This window comes from Atractosteus spatula, unplaced genomic scaffold (genome assembly GCF_055471065.1).
Source record: "Atractosteus spatula isolate fAtrSpa1 unplaced genomic scaffold, fAtrSpa1.hap1 Scaffold_147, whole genome shotgun sequence".
NCBI lineage: Eukaryota > Metazoa > Chordata > Actinopteri > Semionotiformes > Lepisosteidae > Atractosteus > Atractosteus spatula.
In genome coordinates, this window is record NW_028296705.1 from 71,929 (window position 1) to 80,500 (window position 8,572).

At 46.4% G+C, this 8,572-nt stretch overlaps 5 non-coding genes across 5 annotated transcripts; 3 read left to right on the forward strand and 2 right to left on the reverse strand.

Moving 5' to 3' along the window:
- Window positions 1–791: 791 nt before the first annotated feature.
- Window positions 792–864, forward strand: trnav-uac (transfer RNA valine (anticodon UAC)). The gene has a single exon. It is a non-coding gene; the product is annotated as a tRNA-Val (tRNA).
- Window positions 865–2,171: 1,307 nt separating this feature from the next.
- trnar-ucu (transfer RNA arginine (anticodon UCU)) lies at window positions 2,172–2,264 on the reverse strand. The gene is made up of 2 exons: window positions 2,228–2,264; window positions 2,172–2,207 (listed from the first exon to the last, which is right to left on the reverse strand). It is a non-coding gene; the product is annotated as a tRNA-Arg (tRNA).
- Window positions 2,265–2,481: 217 nt separating this feature from the next.
- trnav-uac (transfer RNA valine (anticodon UAC)) lies at window positions 2,482–2,554 on the forward strand. The gene has a single exon. It is a non-coding gene; the product is annotated as a tRNA-Val (tRNA).
- Window positions 2,555–3,860: 1,306 nt separating this feature from the next.
- On the reverse strand, window positions 3,861–3,953 carry trnar-ucu (transfer RNA arginine (anticodon UCU)). Its single transcript has 2 exons — window positions 3,917–3,953; window positions 3,861–3,896 (listed from the first exon to the last, which is right to left on the reverse strand). It is a non-coding gene; the product is annotated as a tRNA-Arg (tRNA).
- A 217-nt stretch (window positions 3,954–4,170) lies between these two features.
- Window positions 4,171–4,243, forward strand: trnav-uac (transfer RNA valine (anticodon UAC)). Its single transcript has one exon. It is a non-coding gene; the product is annotated as a tRNA-Val (tRNA).
- Window positions 4,244–8,572: the final 4,329 nt, after the last annotated feature.

Sequence of the window (8,572 nt, forward strand, 5' to 3'; positions counted from 1 at the left end):
GAATTAAATTTGTACAAAAATCCCCAACAACAAACATTAAACCTCAATTACGATTTCAGCCTTATCCGTACAGAGAACAATAAAAACGGCATACTAAAAGGGACCATGAAATACAGAGAACCTGAACAGAGAGGGAAGGAAGTCCCGGAAACTGTCACTATAAAAAACTCCAAACCATCTGCTGTAATACTTGATCAATCCAAGCGGGAAGAAAATAAAACTAAATACATTACTGATGCCCGTCTTTCTCAGCACTCATCCAGTACACTCTCCCACCTCAAGTTCTTACAACAAAAATAGATGCAGGCCAGCAATTGCAAGACACAGATCCGTTCTACCCCGCTCAGTCAACTCCAGCTTTAAAATCTGCCATCACAACTTAAAAAAAGCCAGCCGTAGTAAAAACACAATCGATCCTGTGGCCACTCATATTCAGAAAAAACACCACAAAGAAAAAGCTACTGATTTCACTTGATTTCCCATTACAAGTGATCTTAAAGAGCTGTGGATTTTCAAATCTATTGCAAAACGCTTGTGGGGAGATGACAAATGATGACACTGAATCACTGTTCTCCTGACCTTTCACCCGAACCTATAACCCTACCGTTCTGTGACATCACCAGTTACTTTAGAATTCTACACATTCCTGTGTCCACAGCACGGAGGACAGTGTCCCAGATCTGAAGCAGCAAAATCAGACGCAACAGCTGGAATACAGATCGTATTGTACACTGTCACAAGAGGGGTTCCCGTGCGGATCCTATTCCTTCTGGAGGCAGACTCTGTCCTAAGGTTCCATAGTGTAGTGGTTATCACGTCTGCTTTACACGCTGTAGGGCCTGGGTTCGATCCCCAGTGGAACCAAGATCGTTGTTCCTCCTAACCCCGTCCCCCAAAAGCCATCGCATCCTTCCTTTAACGTGATGAGTAAAATAGTAAAGATGTCTCTACCGTGAAATACTTGCAGCGTTAATGGTGTCAGAGCAAGGTGATCGCTCGGACGTGGTCTACTCCTGCCTCGTGTGCGACTGCGCTTCCTAGCAAACACAAAGGGGCTGCTGGTCTCCCTCAAGTTTTCCACAGTTCCTGTTCATCTCCCAGAATCACCAATGCACACACTGACTAGAAAAAGACATGAATATCACACGAGTTCCCCTTTTATGTTCTAAGTACATCAACATTCACTATTACCCCAAGACACAGAAAACCAGCATCTGCAGCCCCAAAAGATACTTCCAAGGGCCACAATGGATTCCCACGGGTCAGCAGTCCTTTTAGGTAACAAAGAGAGGGCGTTAGAAAGTCTATGACGCTACAAAGAAGAGCAGCTGCACATAGAAGAGGGATGCCACACATCCAATTTCCCAAATCTCTCTTTGGGCTATGTGGGGAGTCCTCCTGCAGGCTGCACCATGCATTCCCCTCATTTCAATAGCGGTTCACCAGGCCAGTTTCTATGGTCCTTGCCTAGAGCTAATCAAAGTCTCTGCACAGTACCTCCATTCCACTGCCAATGGCTCGCGTGATCTGCAGTTCCTGGACCCATGGTTCCTCTCCTGTGTGGTCTCGCAGCCTGCGGTTTCCCTTGCGCTGCCTGTCCTGGGTCGAGGGCTTTGCGGAAAGAGAGAGTGCCCCTCTATTCAGGCTCCCATCTTCTTAGCCCTTCCGTTAGCCACTCCCCCCCCCCCACCCAGGGGGTTTTCCACTGCTTATCAGGAGGAGGCCTGGGTCGTTTGAGAACTGGGAGTATGCAGACCTTAGGTGTTATGGGCCCTATCACTTCTTTGTTTCCTGCCCCCTCCCCCTCTGCCCAAGGTGTGGTTCAAACTGGCTCAGCAGCCACTCACACCTCTGTGCCTCAGTACCTAAGGTGTGTTAATTGCTTCCTGTCAGGATGGCCAGTGTCTTCTTAACCTGCTGCTAATTGTGACCTGTTCGTCATCTGCATGAGGCGATCGTCAGTGCTCGCGGAACAAAAGAGAAGGGGGCGCTTTTAGGGCTTGGCGGTTGTGCTTCGACCAAAGCCATCTTCTGAGCACCTTAGAACACTCTCAGGCGCATCCAGTACACACCATAAGGAGAAACACGTTCCACAGCAGAGGGATGACACTTCTACTTGAAATGCGAGCTCTTTCAGAAAGAACGAGCACACTGCGAATTAGTGCAAAGGTCGACTCTGGTGGGACTCGAACCCACAACCTTTGAATGCCTTCACACACTCACCGTCTAGAAGTCCAATGCGCTATCCATTGCGCCACAGAGCCACTGCTCACCTGACCTTTCACCCGAACCTTTAACCCTACCGTTCTGTGACATCACCAGTTACTTTAGAATTCTACACATTCCTGTGTCCACAGCACGGAGGACAGTGTCCCAGATCTGAAGCAGGAAAATCAGACGCAATACAGATCGTATTGTACACTGTCACAAGAGGGGTTCCCGTGCGGATCCTATTCCTTCTGGAGGCAGACTCTGTCCTGAGGTTCCATAGTGTAGTGGTTATCACGTCTGCTTTACACGCAGTAGGGCCTGGGTTTGATCCCCAGTGGAACCAAGATCGTTGTTCCTCCTAACCCCGTCCCCCGAAAGCCATCGCATCCTTCCTTTAACGTGATGAGTAAAATAGTAAAGATGTCTCTACCGTGAAATACTTGCAGCGTTAATGGTGTCAGAGCAAGGTGATCGCTCGGACGTGGTCTACTCCTGCCTCGTGTGCGACTGCGCTTCCTAGCAAACACAAAGGGGCTGCTGGTCTCTCTCAAGTTTTCCACAGTTCCTGTTCATCTCCCAGAATCACCAATGCACACACTGACTAGAAAAAGACATGAATATCACACGAGTTCCCCTTTTATGTTCTAAGTACATCAACATTCACTATTACCCCAAGACACAGAAAACCAGCATCTGCAGCCCCAAAAGATACTTCCAAGGGCCACAATGGATTCCCATGGGTCAGCAGTCCTTTTAGGTAACAAAGAGAGGGCGTTAGAAAGTCTATGACGCTACAAAGAAGAGCAGCTGCACATAGAAGAGGGATGCCACACATCCAATTTCCCAAATCTCTCTTTGGGCTATGTGGGGAGTCCTCCTGCAGGCTGCACCATGCATTCCCCTCATTTCAATAGCGGTTCACCAGGCCAGTTTCTATGGTCCTTGCCTAGAGCTAATCAAAGTCTCTGCACAGTACCTCCATTCCACTGCCAATGGCTCGCGTGATCTGCAGTTCCTGGACCCGTGGTTCCTCTCCTGTGTGGTCTCGCAGCCTGCGGTTTCCCTTGCGCTGCCTGCCCTGGGTCGAGGGCTTTGCGGAAAGAGAGAGTGCCCCTCTATTCAGGCTCCCATCTTCTTAGCCCTTCCGTTAGCCACTCCCCCCCCCCACCCAGGGGGTTTTCCACTGCTTATCAGGAGGAGGCCTGGGTCGTTTGAGAACTGGGAGTATGCAGACCTTAGGTGTTATGGGCCCTATCACTTCTTTGTTTCCTACCCCCTCCCCCTCTGCCCAAGGTGTGGTTCAAACTGGCTCAGCAGCCACTCACACCTCTGTGCCTCAGTACCTAAGGTGTGTTAATTGCTTCCTGTCAGGATGGCCAGTGTCTTCTTAACCTGTTGCTAATTGTGACCTGTTCGTCATCTGCATGAGGCGATCGTCAGTGCTCGCGGAACAAAAGAGAAGGGGGCGCTTTTAGGGCTTGGCGGTTGTGCTTCGACCAAAGCCATCTTCTGAGCACCTTAGAACACTCTCAGGCGCATCCAGTACACACCATAAGGAGAAACACGTTCCACAGCAGAGGGATGACACTTCTACTTGAAATGCGAGCTCTTTCAGAAAGACCGAGCACACTGCGAATTAGTGCAAAAGTCGACTCTGGTGGGACTCGAACCCACAACCTTTGAATGTCTTCACACACTCACCGTCTAGAAGTCCAATGCGCTATCCATTGCGCCACAGAGCCACTGCTCACGTGACCTTTCACCCGAACCTTTAACCCTACCGTTCTGTGACATCACCAGTTACTTTAGAATTCTACACATTCCTGTGTCCACAGCACGGAGGACAGTGTCCCAGATCTGAAGCAGGAAAATCAGACGCAATACAGATCGTATTGTACACTGTCACAAGAGGGGTTCCCGTGCGGATCCTATTCCTTCTGGAGGCAGACTCTGTCCTGAGGTTCCATAGTGTAGTGGTTATCACGTCTGCTTTACACGCAGTAGGGCCTGGGTTCGATCCCCAGTGGAACCAAGATCGTTGTTCCTCCTAACCCCGTCCCCCGAAAGCCATCGCATCCTTCCTTTAACGTGATGAGTAAAATAGTAAAGATGTCTCTACCGTGAAATACTTGCAGCGTTAATGGTGTCAGAGCAAGGTGATCGCTCGGACGTGGTTTACTCCTGCCTCGTGTGCGACTGCTCTTCCTAGTGTTAGAAAGTCTTTGACGCTACAAAGAAGAGCAGCTACACATAGAGGACCCCTATCAATTCTTTGTTTCCTGCCACCTCCACCTCTGCCCAAGGTGTGGTTCAAACTGGCTCAACAGCCACTCACACCTCTGTGCCTCAGTACCTAAGGTGTGTTAATTGCCTCCTGTCAGGATGGTCAGTGTGTTCTTATCCTGTTTCTAATTGTGCCCTGCTGTTGTTTGTTGTCTGCCTCAGAAAACTTGAAGTGTAAAATCTTGGGGTGGAGGCATACATTTCACAATCCTGGCTACTAACGCAACTTAATTAATCACAGCCTGTTCCTCCTTCTACAGTTTGCATTCTGTGACAATCTCAAATTCAAGCCACAGAGCTGTCTAAACCTTTACTCAGTGCGGTATGAGGTTTGATGTAAACTGTATTGACGGGAAAGTGTATTTTAAGGCCCACTGCCTAATGCCCTTACATTTCACTTAGGCGCTCGTTAGTGATCGCGGAAAAATAGAGAAGAAGGCACTTTTAGGGCTGGGGTCTTGGGTTTGCGCAGCCAAGTGGCATAAGGTGCTGATTTTTAGGTTTCAGGGGGGTGGGCTCGAATTCCACCGGTGTCAGAGCGCATTGCATCGCACGGGATGTGTTTTAAAGCAACTTCACAGAAAAATATCAGAAACAAGAGAGCCATGTAGAATCTTTCTAAAAGGAGGGCTTCTACACCAGGGAGGCTTTGCGTTTCTTTGGTCTTTCAGAGTCTTCGGGGCATTTTTTAAACTGCTGGTTAGATGACGCGATCAAGCTATCTAGTCACCAGGAATGATCCATTCAAACGCCAAAGTAGTGCATGGTAGTAGGTGACGGGGCAGAGAAGAAAAAAAGAACACTCCACAAGACTAAGCAGTCAGTAAAATAGTTTTTATTTGATTTCAGTTTGCCTCCCGACCTTTCTCTATTATGTCTTTAAATAAAATAAATGCAGTCTGACTACACCACCCTCAATACAGGTGAGGGAACTTTTTCTTATAATGCTCAGGTTCTTTTACTCCGCTGACCCATACTAATTCACAGGCAAGACACCAACTTGACTTAATCAGACATGTATTCAATTCAGATACACCAAACAACTCCTGCTACTGTAAGACTAAGAAGCAAATGCTTAAAATTAGATAGCGAAACAACCCACTTGCTCCTGAAGGACTGAATGCGTCGACCAAATCCATTTGTTGAGCACCTTAGAAGACTCTCAGATGCATCAAGTACGCACCATAAGGAGAAAGGCAAGTAACAGCAAACGGTGACACTTCTACTTGAAATACAAGCTCTTTAAGAAGAGCAAAGACACTGCAAGTTAGTGCAGAAGGTAACTCTGGGGGTATTTGAACCCACACCCTTTAGATGCCTTTTTTAACATCAATGTTCAGAAATCTAATGAGCTATTCATTGCCCCACAGAGCAATGCCTTTCCTGGTTTTTCACCTGACCTTTTAAACTTACCATTCTGTGACCTCACCAGTTACTTTAGAATTCTGTAAGCAGTTTTAATGTCTACTTTTGACGCAGAAGAGCCTGTTCAATCCCTGGTGTGAGCATGTTTGTTGCTCGTCATAACATTTTAATTCCATTTTAATCTCCACTGTCCAATCACATTACATCACAATCAGATGCTGATTAGTTCTTGAAGAAAAAGATAAGAAGGCACTTTCATGAGTGTACCTCAGGCTTAGTGTGGCCCAGTGGTCACGTTTGCTAGTTTTTTAACTTTAGTTCCTTCAAGTTAATGGGTTGGAATCCAACCACTGCCAAAGCACATTGCAATGCAAAGAAGCATTTTAATGATACTGTGCAGAAAAACGAATGAAAACAGAACAAAACAGAAAAAAGCCTGAAAGAAAGAAATCTTTTACACTCGTGAAAGCATGCAAATTTTGCATTTGTTAGATTACACATGTAATAATAATAATAATAATAATTTCTTACACGTATATAGCCCTTTTCTGGACACTCCACTCAAAGTGCTTTACAGGTATTGGGGATGCCCCTCCACCAATGCACAGCATCCACCTGGATGATGTGACGGCAGCCATAGTGCACCAGAATGCTCCCCACACATCAGCTATCAGTGGGGAAGAGAACAGAGTGATGAAGCCAATTCATAGATGGGGATTCTTAGGGGGCCATGATTGGTAAAGGCCAATGGGACGCTGGAGTTCCACCCCTATTCTTTTCAAGAAAAGCCCCAGGATTTTTAATGACCACTGAGAGGCAGGACCTTGACTTTACAACTCATCTAAAGAACAGCACCATTTTACAGTATAGTATCCCGCTCACTATACTGGGCCATTAGGACCCACACAGACAGCAGGGTGAGCACCCCCTGCTAGCCACACTAACACCTCTTCCAGCAGCAACTAGCTTTTTCCAGGAAGTCCCCCATTCAATTACTGACTAGGCTCACAACTGCTTAGCTTTAGGGGGTTGCCATTTTTGAGATGCAGGGTGATATGGCTTCTGGCGTTTACAGTACTCTATATAACTCTTAAAGGCTTTTAAAACATCTTGAACAAATTTTCTCATCACCAGAAATGATGCTTTCAAATACAGTTAGTATTGGAAGGTTGTATTTGCTCCTAACAAGTTCCAGATTTTCCAATTTCCTATGACAAAAGTTTAAGAGAGATTATCGCTCTCTACAGACAACAACAAAAAAACACAAGAAACACAAGGGACGTGTATTTATTGTGAGTCCAAGTTGGGCAGCACACACTTAAGGGTCTTTGCTGCAAGTGGATCCCCAATGTCACCACACCCCTTTCAGACCACTGGGCAAATTTTCTGCTCTACCATTGGAGCTAATTCCCCTTTTCATGTACTCTCCTCTGAGAGTAGTGCTGTATATGGCCCCCCTCCGGGCCTCTCTTCCATAGTAATACACTAAATGAGAGCCTTTTGGACTTTTTACCTGCCTTGTTATTGTTTTTGACACATTCCATCTAAATAATAGCTCGACTGAGGGTCTCTGACCCATATTATTTGCAGTTCCCAAAGCCCAGAGACCAGTCCGCCCAAGCTACACCACCCTTGACCAGTCCCCTGTACCAGCTCCACTCACTGTTTTGTCACTGTCTCAGCCCTGGCCTGTCACATGGACTTAGGTCATCATGGTATGGACAGATGCCTTATGGGAATAGGAGTTCTACTGCTACTAAGTCCCTTATGGGTAGTATCAGTGCCAGGATACCCTTCAATTTTGTGTCAGTTTTACAATATCTGTGTTGGTGTGACAGATGCACACCAACCTCTGTCAGTGTCTAGGTTCTGTAGTGTCCTCACTGCCATAGCAGCCACAGGCTAGGACTCTGGTACCTTCTGGTATCTCCTGAACCATAGCAGACACCTATCTCTATGGGCAGTGTACAGCACACATTTTACAAAGACTTCTGAGCCTTGGCTCAGCAAAGTCTTCACCTTTTGTGGTAGATACCCACATCTCTTGGTCTTTGACCTGAGTTTAACAAAAAAGTTTCAAGGAGAAATTCTTATATGCTACATAGTCCTATCTGTTCTGTTCTATATCATGTCCTATAAAAGAAAATCCAACGTGTTTCACCATTTCCAAATCTGTTCAGTCTTGTTATCTAGGTATGCTTCCTTCTGTCTCCCTGAGGAAGAAAGACAGCACAGTTCTTCGGTTGTCTGTAACATCCTTTTCAGTCTCCAGAGTCCTACACAACTTGTTCTTTTGTACTCCCTGGATAAGCTCTACAAAAATACAGGATAGAAAAAGAAAAGAGCCCCCATGTCTCCTTGCTCCAGCCTCTGAAATCTACTCTTCAGTGGCCAAAGCTTATATATCCCCTCTCAGACCAGAACTCTAGGGTTTGAATAAGGGGCCAGGGTCTCAAGGTGATCACAACAGGGAAGGAGTAAAGGGGAGACAGGCATCTTTCAAACCAAATAACTGTTAATGATCAGGAGGCACAGAGCACTGTCCCAGCTTCTCCAGGATAATCAGGTAGGATGCCTGGAAGGAGGTGTCAATGAAATACTGATCACACTGTACGGTGCCTCACTACGTTAGTGCATTGTAATGTGCAGGGCAATATGTACAAATTGCAAATACCTAACAATGAATTATCTGATTGCAAATATTGACAGTAGT